Source organism: Protopterus annectens, chromosome 17.part0 (assembly GCF_019279795.1).
Source record: "Protopterus annectens isolate FY-2018-M chromosome 17.part0, PAN1.0, whole genome shotgun sequence".
NCBI lineage: Eukaryota > Metazoa > Chordata > Ceratodontiformes > Protopteridae > Protopterus > Protopterus annectens.
This window is the reverse complement of record NC_056751.1, coordinates 646,510,987-646,534,959: the sequence shown is the minus strand read 5'-3', so window position 1 is coordinate 646,534,959 and position 23,973 is coordinate 646,510,987. Positions and strand designations below refer to the sequence as shown.

The following is a 23,973-nucleotide window of genomic DNA, read 5'->3' as shown; positions in this document are numbered from 1 at the left end:
TGCAGAATAAGTTTGTGTATAGAGGCTGCAAGAGGTGTAATGTATAAGTATTGAACAAAGTTTCTGATGTTAGAGAAGGTAGAGGCAGGCCCTTAGTTTCTTCAAATCTACCTTCAATTCACCCCTAGAGACTGAATGATGGCAAATGCAGGGTACCGATGACTTATTCTTATACTACAGCCTATGTCTTGGATATTATAAGGAAACATTGGCCCATCATAACAACAAATAATGACCTTAAAAAGATAGTGTGTGAACAACCTAACTTTATCTTTAAGAAGAAACAATCTTTAAAACAGATGCTTTGTTATCCAAAACAGTTTGTCCCAGTCCCCTTCAATAACAACATCACACCAAATGACATTTGACAACCTTTATTACATTTCCATAACATAGCTTTGATCACCAATTTTATTAATTACAGCTATTCATGATATAATTGATTCTAAATACAGCATAGCATCCTTGTAATGTTAATCAGGGCAGCATACCTACTTAACCTGCCCCAGTAAGCAGCGTCCGTGCCTCTACTCACTTACTTATGAAGCAGCATCCCATCTCACTTCTTACACCATTCATTGTAATGTTAATCAGGGCAGCGTACCTACTCACCCTGCCCAAAAGGAGGGTCTATACCTCTGCTCGCTTACTTTACTTATGAAGCAGCATCTCAACTCACTTCATACACCATCCATTGAATTACCTTCCACCAAATAAGCACCATCCTTACCTCAGCTTGCTTATCAATTCAGCAAGCTTCCTCCAACTACTCATTTCCTTTCCCTAGATCCCTGAAATGAACATCCAGACATCAGAGGGGGGACAGAAGAGGGCAAGCCTATCCCTCTTCTCCGCCAACCAGCCTGGCCAGGCTGTTCCCCCTCTGTTCTACCCAAAATTGTTCAATCCACTTCCCATAAAGGGAAAGGTCAAGCCAAACATCATTTGGTGTATCCATCATCTGTAAAGCACCTTAGAATCCCATCATAAACCCCTTTGCCATGCCATCACTGAAACACACCCCAATGAAACTAAATAAAGTAGGATTACCATGACCCCGTTGTAACACCAGAACGTCCACACCAAGAGAACACATACCCTTTTAACCTACTGCCTTCAAAGCTGAAATCATGGCTCAACCTGGATGTATTGACAGCCTATAACCACAACAAAACCACAAACTATAACCCCTTGAACTCAAGACAGCACCCAGTCAACTAGTAATAAGTCTCACACCCAAGACCCTGTTAACTGTAGTATATCACTTTAGCCTACCCACTACCCAGTTCTATATGTGCAACAACTCCATTACCATAGGGAACAGTCTAACTCCAACTATAATGTCCTGCCTTAGCTGGCAGAAAACCAGCACCCCTTGACCTAGTTCCCGAAAACCCGCCTATGCTCAGCAACGAAATACTCTACATACCCAGCCATAAACACCCCCAATTCACTCATTACCCAACCATTCTTAACCCCTGTTTGGCCCTGGCCTTTCCCCTGGAGAGCTCTTTCCTTATATTACCTATACCACTAGTAGGCAATTAAGACCTGTCCTACCGCAGCCTTATCCTGCACCCAAGCTTCCTTTAAACCTTCTAAAGCCACTGTAACAATGCACCCAGCTTTAAAACTACCCCACTAACCACCTACCTCCCATGCTTCTTAAAACTCTACTAACAAAACTGACCCAAACACCAAGTGAAATGATCCTTGTGGTATTCTGTAAAACCTTAACTTGTTATGTAACATTAACACTACCTACTCAAGGGACATATTTGTCACCCCAAAGACACCACCCATTAGGAACAAACTCCAGCATCCTATCAAACACCTCATTGGTCCTCCCCTAAATACAGTTCGACCACTGAATGAGTAAATACAACCACCCCAAAGGTTCTTAAGAAAGCAAGGGTTGAACTTCACTGGCTTGCAAGAGCCATAGGGGTTTAGCCTAATAAGCCCTGCACTCCTATGAATGTTGTGACTACTCATCCCATGGGATCGCCACACTCCCCATAACCATCCCCACCCATTACCCCCTTGGCACCCCCTACCTACCTCTTCCTTACTTGCCCCCATACCAATGCAATAATCAGCTCCCATTTATTGAACACAGAGCTCAAATATGTCTTAATAAGGTGATTACTCAGACCCACTTTGAGCCCCATTCAGGTGGCAAAACATCCGACCTATCAAAAAAGTTACTTTTCAGATCCCCTTTCAAGCCACTGCATGATGCCTTCTGCCCTCCAGCAATTTCAGTGAATAAGTGTTGCCACCTTCAGCTCCCCATGTGTAGCATCTTTGCTCACCACTGCTTCCAACATCTTTGAATTCACTTCAATCGCCAACCCTGGTACTCTTCTGTCAGTAACTGACGCCCACTTGTACTCCCCATGTGTAACCTCCTCACTCGCCACTGCTTCTATCAGCTGCGAATTCACTGTATCACCACAACTGGTACTTGTCACACCACCATCTACAAAGAAAGGGACAAAATTATACCCTCTAATAGTAACGAGAAGGCTCCACCTTATACCCACTTATTCCAAATTACAGCCGCAGCATTCCAAGACCCCATGTGCAAGAAATACAAGGACATATAAGCATCCAAAATACATAACACCTTCCAAAACATCTTCAAGGACAACCTATCCTGACAACCCAGGAAGGAATGTACCACCACCACTCCCATCTATGACAAAGCAGCCATACTGAAGCTATGCTTCCAATGACCCTATCAAATACACAAGATAAATTTAACTACCAGTCGAGTATGTTAAACCAAACTCCACACATGAAGGGAGCTATCAATATCCACAACCAGGGTAACCTTGCAATTCCAGACCACATCAATTAGCGCTATGTATAAGCCAAGCTAACTTGTATTGTAAAACAATCTGTCTAGCTGTTAGGCTTCCATCTCCAAATGAGGTATACTAACAATATGGAACAATGCAGCAAACCTAATAACTGGCTAGCAGCTTACAAATACAATCAGGTAGCATTTGAAATATTCCTCTCACAAACTTAAAAAGGTTGATAGAACAGGTTGCGTTAGCATGGATATTTGAAGAAACAAGCCAAATATGAAGCAAAATTTGGACATTCAATGGAAATCTGGAGAGCTGAATGATAAAACAAGGCCCCACTATACACACAACTGCTCTCCAGCCCATGAAACTGCTGCTCTATGGATGCACACACCTCCCAGAATCATTCCCCAAGCATGACTCCTGTAGTACCCTAGCAGGAACTCTGCCACTACCCTTAAACTCTAAATAACTCCATATGCATACAACCCAAAAGTGACTGAGGGAAAAGCCTAGAACTAGGGAATTATTTATCCCTATCCCTCTTCACCTGCCCGCACACTACCTGAAACCACCAATTCTGCCATGCATTAATGAACACTGAACATAAGATTACCTTTGTCCTCATTGTGCACAACCCAGCAACTGGCACATCCACTCCATCAGCGTCAATTACCTTTAACCACCTCTTGCAGGCCAGCAACTCTTGCTCACTTTGCGCACCATCTATCCATGAAGTCACCACCAATACTTGCATCTCCACCTGTAGAACTCACTTCCTGCAGGTCACCGACCAATGCCCACTCTGCTCTCCCCACCTGCAAAAGAAAGAAAATTTGTTAATTCTCAGTACATATATACCGAAGTTCCTATTCCAACCTTACTGTCTCTGGGGCGACCCTGTTCCTCAACTGCAGAGCCACTACACTAACCCGCAACCCCCCATCCCCATAAGATTGCCATCTTTGCAGCTTCAAAGCCATGCTGCTTGTATTGCAATCATCTGTAATGACAATGAACTGCGGGACCAAGGATTCAATACAAGAAGAACCATTACATTGCTTCCTACGTACTTAATATATCATGTCGATGAAATCCCCTTTGCATTGGAGTGGCCCACAAACCACATGCAACCAATACAATCCGAAAGGTGTTTCAAAGAACACATGCATGTTTGCATGAGCCTAAAATTGTGTGCAGTGGCCTAGGCTTTGAAAACATCCCAAATATAAACTTTATCTATCAGTTTGTATAAGAAATATTTAAAACTGTCCATACTTTCGGGCATCTGCCCCACTTTTATTTATGGCTTTGTCCAGATTTCTTGCTCCAAGAAGCTGGGAATTATGCAGAGCCCCTTGGAGTTACACCCCATACAAAGAGAACAGGGCAGTTTAAGTAGCAAGGACAATGTTTAGGTTAGTGTAACTAGTGTTCTGTGAGCAAATATTTAAGGAATTCAATGTTTATTACATTGTCATTTGAAACCGTGATGGCTTCAGATGCGGATGGTGCACTCGCCCTAGGGGACTCCAAACACAACCACGGTGTGTGCTTAAAACTTTATACCTATGGACAGCCACATCTCTCAACTTCAATAACTTCATTCAGTTTCTTTTCCACAGATTTGGAGATGGCCGTGAAGCCATCACTCCCCTTTAAATACGGTAGTGTATAATTTCCAATGGTTCACAAACTACCTATAAAACATTATACAACACTTAAGATGCGCTGTTTTGTTCCTAATTTGTTTATTCCTTACATAAACACCAAAATGTTACTACATAGTTGAATCGCTTATCACAAATCACAGTGATAAGTAAACTCGCTTCGTCAAAAAAATAAATAAATAAACGTGACAGAAACCAAAATCGGATAGTTGAGTGGTTTGTTCATGGGCACACACTCTCCACCCTTCCTTGACAACTGCAGCAACTCCGTTCCCTCTACACACACCAAAACAGGAGAATCCAAGAAGACATCGAAGTTGGTAACTTAAAATGAATAGCTACTTGCCGATTTTGCTCCTTCAGACAAAGATCCATGTAATGTGAAAGGGGTAATGAGTTGTTTATGTGATGTGTACGACCCAAGGAATCAGCAGCGAGATCCCCAGGCTTTGTCAAGAGCAGCTGTTAACTTGCAAACATTGCATTGCCCAGGAAATCACCCTACTTTGTGGCCTGAGAAGGAAATTTTTTTTTTTTTTTTTTTTTTTTGCAAAAGGGAGAGGTCTGCATTTTTTAATATGCAGTAGATGCTGGGTACGTAGAACAAAAATGTAACCATCACAATTAGCCATGTCTGCCTAGCAACAGCCCTGTTCTCGCATCCTCCCCATTACACTTAATTCACTGTGCATGCCGCGTAACCATTATTCACATGGTAACAATCAGGACACTAGTAAAGAGTTGAGGTGTCATGATGATATTGTAAATGTGTATACAGTTTAAAATACTATTGTTTGCTTTTAATAGTGATAGAGGTTGTGGACTGCTAAAAGGAAAATCCGGCACGCATGCGCAAGGTGTACCTGCTAACAACATACCTCCAAGCCTGCGAAAAGCCCTTTGGGCTGAAGTGAAAATGCATTAACAACGGCTACTCCCCAAATGCTACAGAGAAAGCAGGAGCACTCTGCGTACTGAAGGGATAAATACCTATCCTGCCCCTACCCTCCAGCTAACCGACAAAACTTCTTTGGAGCTTTTTTTTTTTTTATAACCTCCCCACCACCCTGAAATCCTACCAAATAAACTAGTTATAGGGCCAAGCACCATCTCAGCCCCTTGCTCCAACCATTATGCCACCAGCACACTCAACCACCAAACTGAAAGGACATTTACTGTATAAGGGCCAGGGGAAACATGATCCTCATGTGCTTTCCACCATAACCACCATCGAACCTATAGGTGCACCATGCCCAACATGAAAGCATGTAGTCTGGCTTGCAAGGAAAACAAAAGGAGCTTACGGATGTGCAATATATATGGGCCAGGAGACATGCCCTTCTGCCATACATCACAAATCTCCTGAGTGAAGACAGATAATGCATCCAAACCACTGATGCCATTGCCTCAAAAAAAAAAAAAAAAATAGTCCCTATACTTAAAAGACATCAACTTTAACCTGCAGACATATAACCATACCCTATGCCCCAGGTACTCACCTCCTTAACTCCACCACCAAACCAAGGCCTACCTGACCAAGGAACACACTGGTCATCAGGACATGAACCTACATGTAGCAAGTTCACACCAAAATGTAATTGCTTAACCCAACTACACTAGACTAAACCTCTTAAGCCCCTCCCCACCATTATCTTATTTCCTCCCAACCATCCCTGCCTCCACTTAACCCTTTCACCTCCCCAACCCACTTAACTCCCCCTAATATTAACCTAACCCCCCCCCCCCCCCATGAAGATATCCCGGGACAACTTAGTTTGTTGCCAAACTTCATTTATTGATGGTAGAACTACTAGGAATAAAATGGGTTCCACTTATAAAGGAACTAGACCATGTCATACTTGCAAGTGCTGGAGATGTATTGACACCACTGGTATGTTTATACATCCAGATCAGGGTAAACAGTATGTGTTTGATATTCAAGCTACTTGCACTTCTTCCCATGTGGTTTATTTAGCATGTTGCACTGCCTGCACAAAGTTTTATGTAGGCAAGACTGATAGACAGTTGAAGGAACATATAAATAATGGTACTGAATGCAGTGCTCTTTCTAAACACATGAAGCTCACCTTACACACACATTGTTTTAAGTTTCTGGTTATAGCACAGGTAGCAGCTACTAAGAGGTTGGATGTTATTAGGAATGCCACTGAAAGCTTAGAGGGCAAGTGGATAACTAGGCTTAGGGCTGATTATGGTTCAGGACTAAATGATAAAGTTCCCCTTAAACCTTTGTTACAGACACACTCACTTTTTAGATGATCTTTACATATACTTATGTGCATTAGTTGAATTTATCTCTGATTTTTTAAAATTGTTATGACATTCATTGTTTGTATTCTTTTAATACATAATTGCTTATTTGATTGATTTGTTAGCTGGATTTGTGTATAAATTGCTGTCTGTGTAACTGCATTTTTATACTGACATCTGAAGAAGCAGCAAGAGCTGTGAAAGTGCTTATGTTGTTTTAAAATAAAAGATAGTTTGTTTTATGCTGACAGCCTGGTGTCATCTCATCATTCTACTTCTTTGGACTGTTTTACTTTGGTTTATTTGTTTGTGGAGACATTTACACAATACATGTTGGTCGTTTTTTTCCTGTTGTTTAAACTTTGAATAGAGTTTGGGCTGTGTTAACATCAGATCCTTTTTATGGGGGTCTACTAACAGATACATGCAGGAGGACTTATCAAAGAGGTAGAATGATGGGTCCATGTTTTTTCTAGTTACAAAAGAAATATTAGAAAGGTTAGAAAAATAGATATCACTACTATTGGCAGCTTCTCATGTGGTAACAGTAGTCATTTTGATAGGGTTTACAACACCAGATATTAGCAACACCCGTACTTATGATATTAGACAATTTTTTAATCGTAGTACTGAATGGCTGGTATATATGACCTCCAGCAGAAGCACCTCGTATATATGGCCATCTGTTGTTTTTAATTTCTCCAAGTCTTTTGGGTTTCTCTTACCATGATGGGAATGGACCCCATTCCTAAATCAAAGTACGATTAAGGTTCATGAAATTAGTATTGTTTCACTCTTTAATGTCAGACAAAAGTGCTCTTCACTGTAGTGCTACTTATGTCTGACAAACCTCCTTTATGTGGTAGCAAAGAATATCTCTCACATGACTGATATCAGATGTAAAAGTTAGAGAAGTACCCGATATAAACATCTTATGAAAGACACTGGTGGTGTATTTACGTTTGTAGGTACTGATAAAGCTGTAGGCAATTCATTCATGAGTAAGTCTCAGAAAATAAAACCCTCATTCTTTTGGAACGGTAATGGATTATCAATCTAGGGGTGATGATATACCCTGGATTAAATCAAATGTATTTAAAAAAAAAACAATGTTAAAATTTATCATACATTTGTAACAATAACCAGTTACCACACAATGGCAGTGATGTACAGTTTTGGAATAGGTTTCTATGATTGCACTGTTAAGTGTTATTTTTAATAATATTTGTATAATAAAATGTGATGGATAGGGAAGTATATTTTATACTCCCATTTGTTGAGTTTATAAAATAATTATTAAAGTAATTAAATGAAACATGACCAATGACATTCAGGTAGTGATCAGGAAATTACATCATACTGTTTTAATATAAACGGTATTAACTTAGACATAATACTGCATTAAAAAAAACCCTATTTAGGATGAAAACATGGTATGCTAACTGTCGTTACATTCTGCTGGATGCTGATTACAATTGTTGTATTAAGGTGAATGGAGCCTTAATAAAATATTTAAAAGGAGATGGGTGCTGGTAAGTTTGTATCGATGTAATCTGTGGCACTGGTTCCATGCACCATTTCCACCTGCAACCCATTTGGATTTAGAAATCTATATCTATCTGTCTATATATATATATATATATATATATATATATATATATATATATATATATAAAATTTGTTGGTCTTTTATACCGAGTGTGTGTGTGTGTGTGTGTGTATTTGTTAATGTGAATGATCTTTAGGCAAGGATAGTTCTCCTAATTTCTACTGTTATACAGTTTCTAAGTACCATCTAAAATTTAGAACGCTAACTCTCATAAAGTTGAATGATTTTTGAGAAATCTAGAGCACTTTCAAACAACTTCATCTAGGAAACTGCTGATATATGTATTATTTTATGCTTTGCATAAAGTTATTTTAATGAATTACTATGATTCAGTATAATTTGCAATGGATACTCATAAAAAAAAATTCCTAACAGTGAATGTGTGACAGAACTTTACAACATGAAAAACCACAAAATATAGAATTTGTATGATTAAAAACTCAGAAATGTTCTTCATAATGAGGCACAGTTGAGGGGAATACAACTGAATTATCATGAGGTGGGCATATTACAGGTAGTCGCACAACCAATGTGACAAATGTAGGAAGACAGTGTGCTTGAGGCTATACAGAGTCACATGCAGAACAAAGTGGCTGGTATGTGAAACACAGGCACTTTGAACAAGCCACAGAGGGTCAGCACAGACAAACGACAAACTCAGTTCATACAAATGTGGAAGAAAGAGGGAGTCAGAAAAGGCAAAATTGCTAAAAGATCAAGCAAAGAGAAAATACAGGGATAACCTGAAGGAAAGTTATATGCCAGGGAGGAAGGGCAACATCTTCTACAAGTTTCCATTTTGAATTTTGGAGGAAGGAAGATAGACCACCTGGCATTTGATGGAGTGCAAGCCCTTCCAGCTGATATACCAGATACCATGATATATAGAGCCTAGATGGCAATGTGTGTGCAACAAATGCCCCCAACCCCACCCAGACCTCTGTGAAGCAGGCTATGTTTTAGAATGTCCACCTGGTGGTAGTCCACTCCTTTGCAGTCTGCAGAAAGCACTCCTCCAGATTCTGCAGCTTCTCATAAAGTAATTGATGTAAATTCTGTGAGGCTGAAGCCTGCAAAACTCCTAACATATTCCGTAACACACTGAAAGTTCCCATAGTATGGCTGGTTAATTCTACACAAGCCTTTGTGTCCAATATCATATGCAGTGTATGGATCCCCCTTAATAACATGTATGGTTGACACATGCTTACTAACCCGGGTATGATGTCTCTGTTTACAAAGCAGCAACCAACAATATCCTTGCTATGGAGGTTATGCCATGCCAGCTACTATTGGACCCATCTCTGATACAGAGGTGGGCAATATGCAAAACTGCAGTCAGTAACTGCAAGAGCAATCACTAATGCAATCTACTCAGCTAACATTGGTGCTACTTCTAATATCATTAGTGTGAGTGGAGCTCCTATAGATTCGAAAATGCTGGTATTCATAACAGATAATACCTGAGAATTATCATGCTAAATTTATATGTCTTTCAGTTGCTCTGCCATGTTTATTTGCATAATTTTCACATATGTTGATAATTGTAATAATCTGTATGCCATTATGCAGTCATTTGCATTCCCTACATTCCATGCTATTTCTGTTTATTCGCTCTACTTTTGTCTCTGAATTGCTCCCTCCCTGCAGGTCACCTCTCATCACACTACTTTGTATATCATTGTGTGCTAATTATTGCCGAATACCCTTTTGTTTTTTTTCCTGGACATTAGCTGCATTTAAATGATCCACATTTAGCTAAAATATGCAGACACTGAATCAGAGATAACATGTTATTTATTTCATTTAACATTTGGTCACGGAGAAGTTCACTTAAGCAGAAGGACCCCATTTTCGGTGGAGTGTAGGGAGAAAAGCTCCAATTAAAGGTATGAGTACAACTGTAATAAAATTAGCAGATAGAGAATGCATGGTGTAAAATGCATAATGTAGATGCATCACAGTTAAAACATTTTTGTTTAGAAAAATTATTTTGTCTTAACACAGGCTGCTGTTCATCCCATGTCTGATAATCTGACTATAGGGAACATAGGTGTTAATATTTGTTGATGTTTTATTTTTATGTATAACTGTAATGAAGTTAACATGGTCAGATTAGGATACCAGTGCTACATCAGTACAGCTGTGTGATATCTGCTGCAGACTCAACTTTTTCAGGAACAAATGATGTTCTTCGTGTTTCACTGTTGCAGTCATTACATTTGGGTTATCTGCTTGCAGTAGCCCTCAGTTGGCCTGATTAACAAAGTCTTGGGTCCTGCGTCGGATGCTCTTCCTTCTTCCATGACGTCAGGTCATCAGGGGTATAAAACATGCAACTGATGCAATTATACCAGTCTTTCTTGCCATGTGGTGCCTGAAGAAGAAGCAGTTCGCAAGTGCCGGTCGGCCAACTCCTGAAATTTTTGTTTTTGAGTTTCAGAACCAAAGTCTTCAACTAAAGCTAAGTACCCCATTGGGGAAACTTTTTCTTGCTCCTTACTGATGTCAGTAAAAGTTAATAATTGCATTAATTGTGGAAAGCAAATACCTCACAAAGATTTTCATTCATACTGTATTCCTTGCCTGGGCCCTGACCACGACATACCTTGCTGTCGGATTTGTGCATTATTTAATCAGCACACTATCAGTCATCTGTATATTTTTGCCTCTAAATATTTCAGTTCTCAGTTTAATTATCCAGAAATGTCGTCGGTTAGCCATCCGACTACCGGGATTCCAAAAAAACACAAAGATAAAGACAGAGACAGGCCACCTAGGTCCAAAGCTGCCGACGACGCTTCTCCTAAGCCAGTCGCCAGTTTGCCGGTACTCAGTGAGGCACTTTCGCAGCCCTGATACCCGCTACTTCTGATTCGCAGGCCTCTATTGAGACCCATTCGGAGTCCGGTATGCTGCGAGATGCTTCAGCTGTCTAACCTGCGGATGTTTCTACCTTGGATGGGTCTGGAGCCAGAGGATTTTTCTTTTGGTGAAACCTTACATACTCTAAGGGAGCATTTCCACTGGGAAAGCCAGGATTTTTCTGATTCAAAAAAGAGGCTTAGGGATTTCAGGCCTACAGATTTGCATATTAAACCGATGCCTCCTTCTTCACTTAGGCCTAAATCTCAAACCATGCCTAAGAAACCAATGCTCAGGCCTCTATGCCTAAAAAACAAATGATAAGAATGGCTGAAGATCTTATAACTTTAATCAGGGGAAGCCAACCTCCCCCTTCTAAGAGACCTAGGACTGAAGTTGTTTATGAATCTTCTGACCAGGATTCTGATTTTTCTGATTCTTCTGATGATCTGGATTTGTCCTTATCTACTTATGAGGATTCTGATGCAGAGGAATCTATTCCCTCTGCTTCCCCTCCAGAGGATTTTTCTTTTGGTGAAACCTTACATACTCTAAGGGAACATTTCCACTGGGAAAGCCAGGATTTTTCTGATTCAAAAAAGAGGCTTAGGGATTTCTTACTCCTGTCTCAGCATAGGTCTTTAGCTATATCTCCTGTACTAGACATTGTTGATGATGCCTTTTCAGAATCTAGTTTGGCCCCTGATTCTTTGCCTCCTGCTCCCAGAAACCTGACAGATATTACAGGGTTCCTGATTCACACAAGTTTATTTTTAAAAATCCTATTGTGGATCCAGAGACTATTTCACAGGGACCCAAGGGCATTAAGGCTTTTACTGCTAAAAATTATGCCCCTTCTGATAGAGACTCCAGGGTGCTCGATAGATGGGGTAAGAAGGTTTACACTTCTGCGACCTTGACCATTAGGGTTTTAAACTGCCAGTTTCATATGTTAAAGTATCAACATGTTATTGGGTTGCTTAAACAGAAAATTATGTTGATTCCTGACTGTACTGAAAATAAAGAATTACAGGATTTAATGCATTCTGCTGAACAGGTTGGTAAACATACTTTGCAATGTGGATTTGATTCATTAGAGGCCTCTTGCAGCCTGGTCAGTGCTCAGAAGGCATGCTTGGCTTAAGGAGCAATATTTGCCTGATCATGTTAAAGCTAAACTGTTGGATGCTCCCCTAAATCAGGACCACCTGTTTGGCAGCAAAGCTGAGGAAGTTCTTAAAAAGATGGAAGATAAAGCTAAATCTATGCAACTGTTAAAGATTTCTTGCAAGTTCAGCCTCTTAGATTTAGTAGGCATTGGCCCTCAAAGAATTGGTCCTTTCCAGCCCCTTCTGGGTCTTCTCAAGCCAAACCCAAACACAGCAGAAACCCCAGATTTCAGTCCCAGGGGACACACGTCTAAGCAGTGTGGGATTTCTGCACCTAAATCTGGGAGTAGTAAGACTCCTCCTATGGAAAACTATCTCAATGACTTGTTTTTAAAACTTCCAAGCACTTCCCAACTGAATGCTCCTTTAGGCAGAAAGATTGGTCTGCAGGCCAAAAACTGGGAACTCGTTACCCAGGACAAATGGGTTTTAAATATAGTGTCCCAAGGATACAGATTTCACTTCCACACATTACCAACACCAAGCGGGTGGCCAGATCTACCCCCAAATCAGTGGGGAGAGGCCCAAAATCAAGTTCTCTCTCTCTTAAGCATGGGGGCTATTCAGTTGGTACCATAAGAGGAAAAGGGACAAGGTTTCTATTCAAGACTATTCCTGGTACCCAGAAAAGACAATGCATGGCATCCTATCCTGGACCTTTCTACTCTAAACACCTTTCTGGTGATTCCAAAATTCAAAATGCTGTCTCTTCACCAGCTGCTTCCTATGCTAGGCAAAGATGCATGGTTAGCAACACTAGACTTAAAAGAAGCATACCTGCACATCCCTATCAGGGAGTCTTGCAGAAGATACCTATGTTTCAAAGCAGGCTACATGCTCTATCAGTTCTCTGCACTGCCCTTTGGCTTATCTACTGCGCCCAGGGTATTCACAAAGTGCCTAGCTCCAGTCATTGCATTTTGCAGGCAAAGAAATATTCAAATATACCCATACCTGGACGATTGTCTAATTGAGGCAGAAAGCTAGGACATAATTTTGAATCATCTGGCCTTTGTTCAAATGGTGCTGACTTGTCTGGGGTACAATATAAACAAAAAGAAATCACACCTGGTACCCTGTCAACAAATTATATTCCTGGGAGCAAGCTTGAATACAACTTCCCAGATGGCTTTCCTCACGCCCGAGAAATGGATTCATTTGACAACCTACTTCAAACAAGCGGCCACAAAAAACAGTTATCTGCAAGGCAAATACTGCAAGCCTTGGGGTTTATGGCCTCCTGCATTCTTCTAATTCCATATGCAAGGCTGCATATGAGGAAACTACAATGGTATCTCAAAAGCTTATGGTGTCAACATTCACAGGATCTAGAAGCAATGATTCCTATCATACCTTGCCTATGCCTAGAGTTCCTTTGGTGGGCAGAGACCTGTCAGCAAAACAGGGGACTACCATTCACACTACCTCCTGCCACTCAAACCTTAACAACAGACACATCAGACTATACATGGGGTCTCACCTGACAGGGAAGTGCATTCAGGGCATATGAAACCCAAGTCAAATGCACCTGCACATAAATCAAAAGGAAATGTTAGCTGTACAGAATGCTCTGACAGCCTTCTAAGGACCACATTCTTCCAGGACAACTAATGGTAAAGACAGACAACACCACTGTCATGTGGTACATAAACAAGCAGGGGGTACACATTCTTACCCCCTCTGCAGACTAGCCATGGCATTGTGGAACACAGCCTTGAGCTACCAAGTGAATCTACAAGCTCAATTCCTGCCAGGAAAACTAAATACACTGTCAGACGGACTAAGCAGAAACATCATGGACCCACATGCATGGAAACTGGAACCAAGGATTTTCAAGATCTTGACAAGCAAGTGGGGGAGCCCAGATATAGACCTGTTTGCCTCCCCCCAGAACCATCAATTAGACAAATTTTGCACAAGGATTCCCCACAAGCTAGCTTGGAAAGTGGATGCTCTATCCTTCAGCTGGAAAAACCTATCAGTTTATGCCTTTCCTCTTCTGCCTCTGCTCTCCAAGGTACTACTAAAGATCAAACAGGACAAGCCAAGGATGATTTTAATTGCACCAGACTGGCCACGCCAACACTGGTACCCCCTCTTGCGCAGTGTGTCACACTTAGCCCCATGGCACCTGCCTCAGACTCCTTCCCTGTTGTCTCAGCAGGAGAACCAGATTCTGAACCCTCAGCTGCAAACCCTGAACCTAGCAGCCTGGCTAATTACCTAATATCTCCTTTACCATACCTCAGTAAATCAGTGATGGATATCATTTTAGAGGCAAAGAGGCCTAGTACTAGAAAATCTTATGCTGCAAAATGGAAAAGATTTTGTACAATACTTGACTGAGATGCTTCATAAGGGCTTGTCCTTTTCCTCCATCAAAATTCATGCCTCAGCCATTACAGCTCATTACAGCACAGCACCTCCCCTCTTCTCTCACCCACTGCTCAAGCAATTCCTCAGAGGGGCCAAAAATTTAAGGCCACCCAAGAGAGCTCCAACTCCAGCCTGGGACCTTAATGTTGTCTAGGAGAAACTCACTCTTCCTCCTTTCGAACCAGCTGCTACTGCACATTTAAAATTCCTTTCCTGGAAAACAGCTTTCCTTTTAGCAATCACTTATGCAAGATGGGTATCTGAATTACAGGCCCTTATGACAATGGAGCCTTTCATCATCTTTCATGCAGACAGGGTGTCCCTCAGAACAAATCCCTCCTTCATGCCCAAGGTGGTATCCAGTGTGGCTCTTAATCAGTCCATTAATTTGCCTACCTTCTTTCCTAACCCACAGAACAAAGGGGAATGGATACTGCATTCCTTAGATGTGCACAGACAACTTAGATTTTACTTGGGACAGGACTAAACCTCAAAGGAAATCTGAATAACTGCTGGTGGCATTTGCTGCAGGGACAGAGGGGAAAGCTATTTCAAAGCAAACCATTTCAAAATGGATAGGCCACTGCATTCATTTCTGCTATAAGCACCATGGAAAACCTATCCCACAGGGCCTCAGACCCCATTCAACCAGGGCTGCATCTACCTCCACAGCCTTTCTCAGGGGCGTTCCTACCAGGGACATCCTAGAAGCTGCTACCTGGAGTTCTGTACATACTTTCACCAAGCATTATCATTTGCCAATTTTCTCTAAATCCAGAGCTGGCTTTGCCACTGCAGTTTTGCAAGGTCTTATAGCTGGCCCTAATTCTATTTAAATTCCTCCTCCCAACCTTAGCTTTGGGAATCAAACCAAATTAATGACTGCACGAAGAACGTAGTACAGTTGTGTACACTTAACATAAATGTAGATGTTCGAGTGTATTCACTGTTGCAGTCCTGGTTACCCTCCCTCCAGCCCCCCTTCTTCTTTTGGCTATACCTCTACTCTCCCTTGCTATGCTCAAAAAGCTTTTTGGTGTATTTGCTTTTTTTGTTGGAGGTATATCCTTGTAATTATAGATTTAATTGCTTCCCATTAGGGGGGCACCTGACATCTGGAGCAAGAAAAACTGATGTAATGGCGTCAGCTGCATGTTTTATACCCCTGACGACCTGACGTCATGGAAGAAGGGACAGCATCTGACGCAGGACCCAAGACTTTCTTAATCAGGCCGACTGAGGGCTACTGCAAGCAGATAACCCAAATGTAATGACTGCAACAGTGAATACACTCGAACATCTACATTTATGGTAAGTGTACACAACTGTATTTTTCTGCTGTTGTTCTTTTTGTTCTTGTTGTGGTGGTGGTGGTGATAGAATTTTGTGTTGTGGAAGTCATGGAGGTGGTAGGTTTTCTTTTTGTGATATTTTCACCTGTTATAAGAAAGAAGATATAAATGAAAACATGTAGTCATGCAACAGCAAGAGAACTACATCTGTGCTGATATTACTTAACCAGCTTCACACTTCTTGGTTTATATTATTTTTGATTATAAAAAAATAGTACTTTTCGCAATGGATCGTTTCATTCAAAGATTACCATAAATTTTCTGAAGATGGAAAGCATATGCGACATGAAGTTTTATTTCTGAATTTGTATCTTTTTTCCCATGCTTCCTTTTCTAGAAAATCAAGAAACCTTTAAAGTAAGTTCAGGATAGCTTATCATAGTGAACTCAGGCTGTTTACTTTACATTCCAAGTAACATGATTCCTATTCATTTTCTTAACAATATGAGTAGGATTGCATTTTCTTACATTGTAAGTCACTGCCTAGAGAATGGGTCACAATATGTGTTCATCCCATACTGTTGTGCCTATCTAACTTTCAGAACTGCTAAAGGATTGCAGGATTGAATGTTTCTTACTTTCCTAAACTGAATTTTAGAGATATCTTCTGTTATATTTGCTTAAACAAAACATCACACATATGCTGTAATTGGCACATTTTATTGCTTATTTTCTCTTTTCTTTTATACCTAACAAAAACATATTTATTATGACTAGAATATAAGTAATTTCATTTAATTTTATTTGTTTATTTATTGTTTTATACTGCATACTGGGATAGTTTTGTCTAGGACTTTCGCAGCTTGATAGGTGTGACTGTACATGGTTACATTTAAATGTTTGTTCAGGTTAAAGCTGAAGTGATAAGATGTACAGCTAGTGATTGTCTACTAATGATTATTATAGATAAGAGAATAATGTTTTTAAAGTTTGAATCACACTGAAACCTCTTCATTTATTTTTTCAAGCTTTCATTCTGTAGTCAGTTTGCTTTTTTCTTAAGATGACAGTTTAACAGAAAATGTCTGTTGTTGGGTAGGAAAAACATTTCTGATACTGAAAAAAATGTCTTAATTCACCCTTGTTTCTAACAGTGTGGTGACCATCTTGCTGAATTAGCTGTAAAGCAGGGGTGTCAAACTCAAACACACAGTGGGCCAAAATTAAAAACTTGAACAAAGTCATGGATCAACCTTGATATTTATTGAAAAAATGTTTACAATTGAGGACGTTTTTTCCTTCTCATCAGATATAACGATTAACCTTTCTATACAGAAACAAACAAGTTTTGCTTAAATATTGAATCTGGAACAAGCAGAGCTTAATACTATAGTATAGTAGTATAAACATGAAATCAAATGTCAAATACAAGACACGTCTGTGGCATTCATTTCTTAAATAAAATTTAACAAAAAATCTTATGCCTCTTTCTCTATTTGTAGCCTTCTGAGTTAAATTTCAATAGTAACTTTTTTCCCACAGGCTAACAATAATAATAATTTCCTTCAATGAAAATCCAATTATTCAAGTCCATGCCTTGGAATAGCAAGGAAAAGTGCGTAAAGATAATATTCATTCAAGCTCAGTTTGCTACACTCTGATGCACATTGGTCCAAGCCAGATACCTGGCATCTCTTCTTGGATGCTAGTTCATCAATGTTTGGGGTCAGGCTCTGAGCTGAGGAAATCCTCAGGATTGAGTGAAGGTATTCATCAGTGAGAAGACTCCTGTGTGATGTTTTGTTCATCTTCATCAAGGAGAATAGTTGCTCACACAAATATGTGCCGCCGAACATAGAGATCATTTGAGCAGCTTGGATACGGAGATGGGGCATTGTGTCAGGGATGTAACGTGGAAACTGTGCAGCGCCCACAGCATCATACTTTGACTTCAGCATGTCATTACACTGGAGTTCAATCAGCTCCATTTGGAGGTTAGTTGGTGCGCTTTCCACATCAACTGCAAACGGATTGCTAAGCAGTTCAAACCTACATTTCTGGGCATCAAAGTCAGCAAATCGCTGTGTAAACTCAGTGCTGAGTATGTCAAGTTTTTCAGCAAACTGTGCACTTGGGAGCACGATGGTAGAGATCTGTGTTTTTATGGGTTGGCAGCAAGGAAAATGGCCCAGGTTTCCTTGCAGCATCTGAGTCTCCCACAGGCACAATTTTGTTTTAAAAGCCCTCACTGCAGCTTACATGTCTGTGATGACATGGCCCTGCCCCTGAAGCTGCAGATTCAGCACATTGAGATGGCTCGTGATGTCACAGAGAAATGCCAGCTCAGACAGAAACTCTTTATCCCGGAGCTTTGCTGTGTCTTTCCCTTTGCTTTCTAGAAACTGACAAATTTCCTCATGCAGCTCGAAACATCTGTTCAGTATTTTTCCTCTGCTTAGCCATCTCACCTCTGTGTGATACGGCACATCTGCGTATTCCGAACAACACTTCTCCAGAAAAGACTTGAACTGACGGAGATTCAAACCTTTATCTCTTATATAGTTAACTACTTCTGTTATGGTGCTCATAACATGTTCCATCTTCAGGGCTTTGCTACACAACAACTCCTGGTGCATGATGCAGTGATAAACAGTTAGCTCACCTGCACAGTTCTCTTCCCTCATATTCTCCCGAATCCTGGCCACCAATCCACTCTTTTGACCGCACATTGCGAGCGCTCTGTCTGTCGTTAGTCCCACAAGTTTATCCCAAGGTTGCCTCATTTGAGTTACACATTTGGAAACCTCTTCAAAGATTTATTTTGCTGTGGTTGTGTCATGCATTGATTTTAATCCCAAAAGTTCCTCCGTAATGCACAGATTTGAGTCCACTCCACGGATGAAGACTGACAGCTGGGCAGTATCAGATGTGTCGCTGCTCTCATCCACAGCAAGGGAGAATGCAGTGAAATCTTTTCCCTTTGCCATCAGCTGTTCATATAGATTTGTGGCAAGATCACATGCATGATCAGCTACTGTGTTTCTGCTAAGGCTCACATTTAAAAATGCTTGCCTTTTATCTGGGCACACGACATCGCAAACTTTGATCATGCACTTTTTGACAAACTCTCCCTCATTAAAGGGCCAAGCTGATTTTGCAATCTCTGCTGCCACAATAAAACTAGCCTTTACAGCAGCTTCACTTCATGATATGGCTTTTGTGAACACAGTCTGTCTTGAAAATAAACTTCTTTTCATCTCCTCTACTTTCTGGCTTTTTTGCGCTATGTCTAGGTCCTTGTACTTGTCATGGTGTTTCATTTCATGGTGTCTTCTTATGTTATACTCTTTGGTTACAGCTACTTTGGCTCCGCACACAAGACAAACAGGTCTGGTATTTTGTTGTGGGCCAAATATAATTACACTGCGGGCCAGATTTGGCCCGCAGGCCTGAGTTTGACATGTATGCTGTAAAGGGATTCAATCATATTGCTTAATAAGTAGTTATTTTTAATCTTTTGAGCAACACCAATACTAAAATGACAGATATGAGTCAGATATCCTGACAGTGAAATGGACATGACCTCATATGTAATGCTACTTTACAAATAGTTTGTTTCTTATATATTTACCACTATTGATAACAGTTCTGATATGTAAAAGATAACATAAGCTGTAATGCTGCCTTTGGATTTGTCATTTTAAATATTACTATATCTGTCCAGGAAAACTGATACTTGACTGGAAAAACATTTAGAAATATAACCAGTCAGATGTATTATGGCAGACAACACAACTTACTTTTTTAAGTCATTGGTGTTTTTGATGTTTTAGTGGAATTTTCTGTTATTGAAGTAATTGAAATGGTAGAAGGATTTCTTATTGTGAGCCTTTCATATGCTGAATAACAGAGATCAAAATGAAAAAAAAGTAATAAAACAGTTATAGAGATGAATGTATATTACTGACATGCATCTTCAAATAGCTTCATCCTTTTTATAGCATGACACATACAATTGATTTTAAGAAATAGTTATAATTGTTGCCATAGGTTTTCTGAAGCTGGAAATATAATTTACGAAGCTGTAAACTATGAGTTACATTTAGAATTTTTCTATCAAATATGAATTACTTTCTTGTGAACCAGGAGGAAATATTTTCTTTTTCTCTGTCTTACCTGGACTTTTTAAACATTTATTGGATTTTTTTTATCATGAAGTAAGCACTTCAGAATGGTATGCAACACAGAGTTTGTGACAGACTCTCACATTTTATTATGATTTATAACTTGATTTCCTTTTTTCCTTTCTGGTGATCTCATGTGTTGCATAATGCACTATTTTTCCACAGCTGATTGGAATGTTATATAACTTTTCACCAATATGTTTTTATTTTCCTTTTGTACTTGATCATATTGTATTTAACCAATTAGTGATGAATCATTGATATTTTTTCTCCAGTTTCAGCACCATGAACTCTTTTGACAATGACTGGTCATGCAGTGGTGCAGCAGTTAGCATTGTTGCCTCACAGCAAGAGGTTCTCCGGTTCGATTCTCAGCTGAGGTGCCTTCTGTGCACAATCTGCATGTCCTCCCTGTGTTCATGTGGGTTTCCTCCCACATTCCAAGGACATGTATTCTGGACCCTTTCTCTCTGGGCCTCTGCTGAAAATGGGCCCTGCCCCAGTCATACTTCCCAGTAAACAAATGTTAAATAAAAAACGCAATAATTACATTTATGCATTCTGACTAATTTCTCTGTAAATCTGAATTTGTCAAGGACTAGTTGTTTTGAAGTGTTATATGACGTTTGCCTTTTGGATGGTCCCCTGAAATTAATGTGTTTCAGAAGGCATAATACACTAAATATTTTGCCCACTTTTGGGATTACTCTATTTGCCCAAAGTCTCTCCTATACCTCAATAATTACCTGACAAAAAGGTTTATGCAACACAATAACATGCCACCCCCACACACATACACACAGCACACATATTCTTCCATGGCTGTGACACTTTCTTTTGTAACACACAATTATGTGTATCACAAAATAGTTTTTTTTTTTATTGGTAAGTTACTTCCACATTCTTTCATATAGTAACACAAATAGCAAATACATGGAGGCAGTATGTTTTAGAAAGGCAGAAATGCCTGTAACTGACCCTCTCATTCACTTCAGTTAAAAAGACATGCCCTGCTCCTCTGACATGGTCCCATGCTCACTGATAGTTGTCAGCATTTTTGACAAGCTCCTTTTTGAGGGAGCTTATTAAGATAGATCTGACTTATAAGATATTCATTTAATGACCAACAAAAAAACTGACATGGAGCTTCACTAAGAAATCAATGACAGCCACAAGCAGTGATACACATGAAACACAACAAAACATAAGCACAAATGCAGCTAAGGTTATCCCTTACCCTACACTTTACAGTAATCTAACTGGGAAAACTCTGCACATATCCACACAGCACAGGGCAAACACATTCATCAATCCCCTGTTAAATGCTGCCTGACTTTGACCACATAAACATTCAACTTAAAGTGCACTCACAGCACTTTGTCAACAAAGTAAGCACTTGACAAACTGCAAGGAAACTATGCATACATACAGTACATAGCTAACTAGCTACCTAGATAGATATTATATTTATATTGAGAAATATAGTAGCCATACACTTTGTCACTTCCAGTTTCCTTTTGCTGAACACTGTTCTTGTATACAATATGTGTATTTGTGTGTGTGTGTGTGTGTGTGTGTGTGTGTGTGTGTGTGTGTGTGTGTGTGTGTGTGTGTGTGTGTGTGTGTGTGTGTGTGTGTGTGTGTGTGTGTGTGTGTGTGTGTATGTAATTTTGTGTGATCTTCAAACCATTGGTTTAGGATATTTCTCATATTCTCTACTGTTATGCAGTCTAAGAGAACCATCTGTTAAATGTGGAACACAACCTCTTACAATGTGGAATGAATGATTTGGAGAAATGTGGAGTACTTTCAATCAACTTCATCTATGAAGCTGCCAGTATATATATATATGTATATATATATATATATATATATATATATATATATATTCACGAAAACACAAAGTCCCAGAAATGTAAGAAACACAGTCCCAAGGAGGATAGCACGTGTATAGATAAAATTCCACAGCTCCGTGTGTTCAGATGTCGTATATTTAAACAAACTTCTCAGTAGACAAACGAAGAATCATCCAAATTTATTATAAAGTAAAACAAATAACCATAGGGTGTGAGCGCTTTCGCAGAGATCACCTCCGCTTCATCAGACAAATACTGGGCTAAGCTTACAGCCTTAAATAGCTCAGTTAATCACTTAATTGAATAATTAGCAGCTCATTAAATATAAACATCTAAGAATCTGAAAAATCTATCTAAAAAATCCATTATAGTATGATGGAAATAATAATATAAGAATCTTAATTAATATGAGAATAGATACAACATATAAAACTCCTACACAAGAAAATATACAAGTTAAAATCTCACTAATAACACTATAAAATGCAAAGTTTAAATGCGTGAAACCATATAATCTATCTAAAATGTAGCAGACATATACACATATATACAACAATAAAATTAACGTAATGCCCTACTTTTAAGTATAGGTTTCACGCTAACACTTTCATTCAGCCCATATCCCTGATGTGAAGCCAACCGTAATAGGTTGAGAAGTTTGTTTAAATATACGACATCTGAACACACGGAGCTGTGGAATTTTATCTATACACGTGCTATCCTCCTTGGGATTGTGTTTCTTATATATATATATATATATATATATATATATAGTTTGAAAAAAGTTATTTTAATGAATTAGTATGATCCAGTAATATTTGCAATTGATACTCATTAAAAATTTCTTAACAGTGCATATGAAACAGAACTTTACAATGTGAAAAATGAAAGAACATGGAATTTGCAAGATATAGAATGTGGAATGTTCTTCACAATGAGTCATGTTTGAGGAGTATGTGACTCAGTTATCATGAGGTGGGCATATTACAGGTGGTCACTCAAACAATGTGACAAGAACAGGAAGACAGAGTGCTTGAGGCTATACAAATTCACGTTCAGAAGAAAGTGTCCTGTATGTGCAACACAGGCACAGAGGGTCGGCACAAACAAAGGACTAACTTAGGGTCACCACAGACAAAGAACAAACTTAGTTCACAGAAACTGGGAGGAAAGAGGAAGACAGGAAAGGTAGAAATGCAGAAATAAAAAGCAAAGGAAACTCACAAGGATAACCTGAAGGAAAGTTATTTGATGGGGAAGAATGGCCAGACCACCCATATATGTTCATTTTGAATTTTGGAAGGAGGAGGATAGATGGACAGATTACTCAGGAATGTTTGAAGTAATGAGGCAGGAGGGAAGGAAGCAGAGGCAGACAGACAGAAAACACAAACAGAGACACATAGGAGTGGTGTTTACTGAAAAAAGGGACAGCAGTGGAAGAGCACACTTCAGACCTAGGGAGGACAACTGGTGTTGAGATGAACTGGATGACAAACTGGTTATGGTGAGTATGGGTGCCGCAACCATAGAGCCAGGGCTGCAATGTCTGTCTGAAAAAAATAATGAAGTGGAGTTTTCATGCTAATGTGGATTCATGCGTAGAAGTTAAACTAACTAAACTAGCTGTTCTTATCTATTACTGCTCTGTGTTACAGGAGTTATGCTGCCAATGTTCTGTTGGTGCTGCCAGAGTGAGAGTCATGCTGGTAAGGAGAGTTTTGTTCTTTTATTTGCAGGAGGTGTGTGTGTGTCTGTGTGTGTGTGTGTGTGTGTGTGTGTGTGTGTGTGTGTGTGTGTGTGTGTGTGTGTGTGTGTGTGTGTGTGTGTGTGTGTGTGTGTGTGTGTGTGTGTGTGTGTGTGTG

General features: G+C 39.8%; 1 pseudogene; it reads right to left on the bottom strand.

The window, feature by feature from the left end:
* Positions 1-2,261: 2,261 nt before the first annotated feature.
* The window catches only part of LOC122791487, a 128,074-nt pseudogene continuing 106,362 nt past the window's right edge, over positions 2,262-23,973 (bottom strand).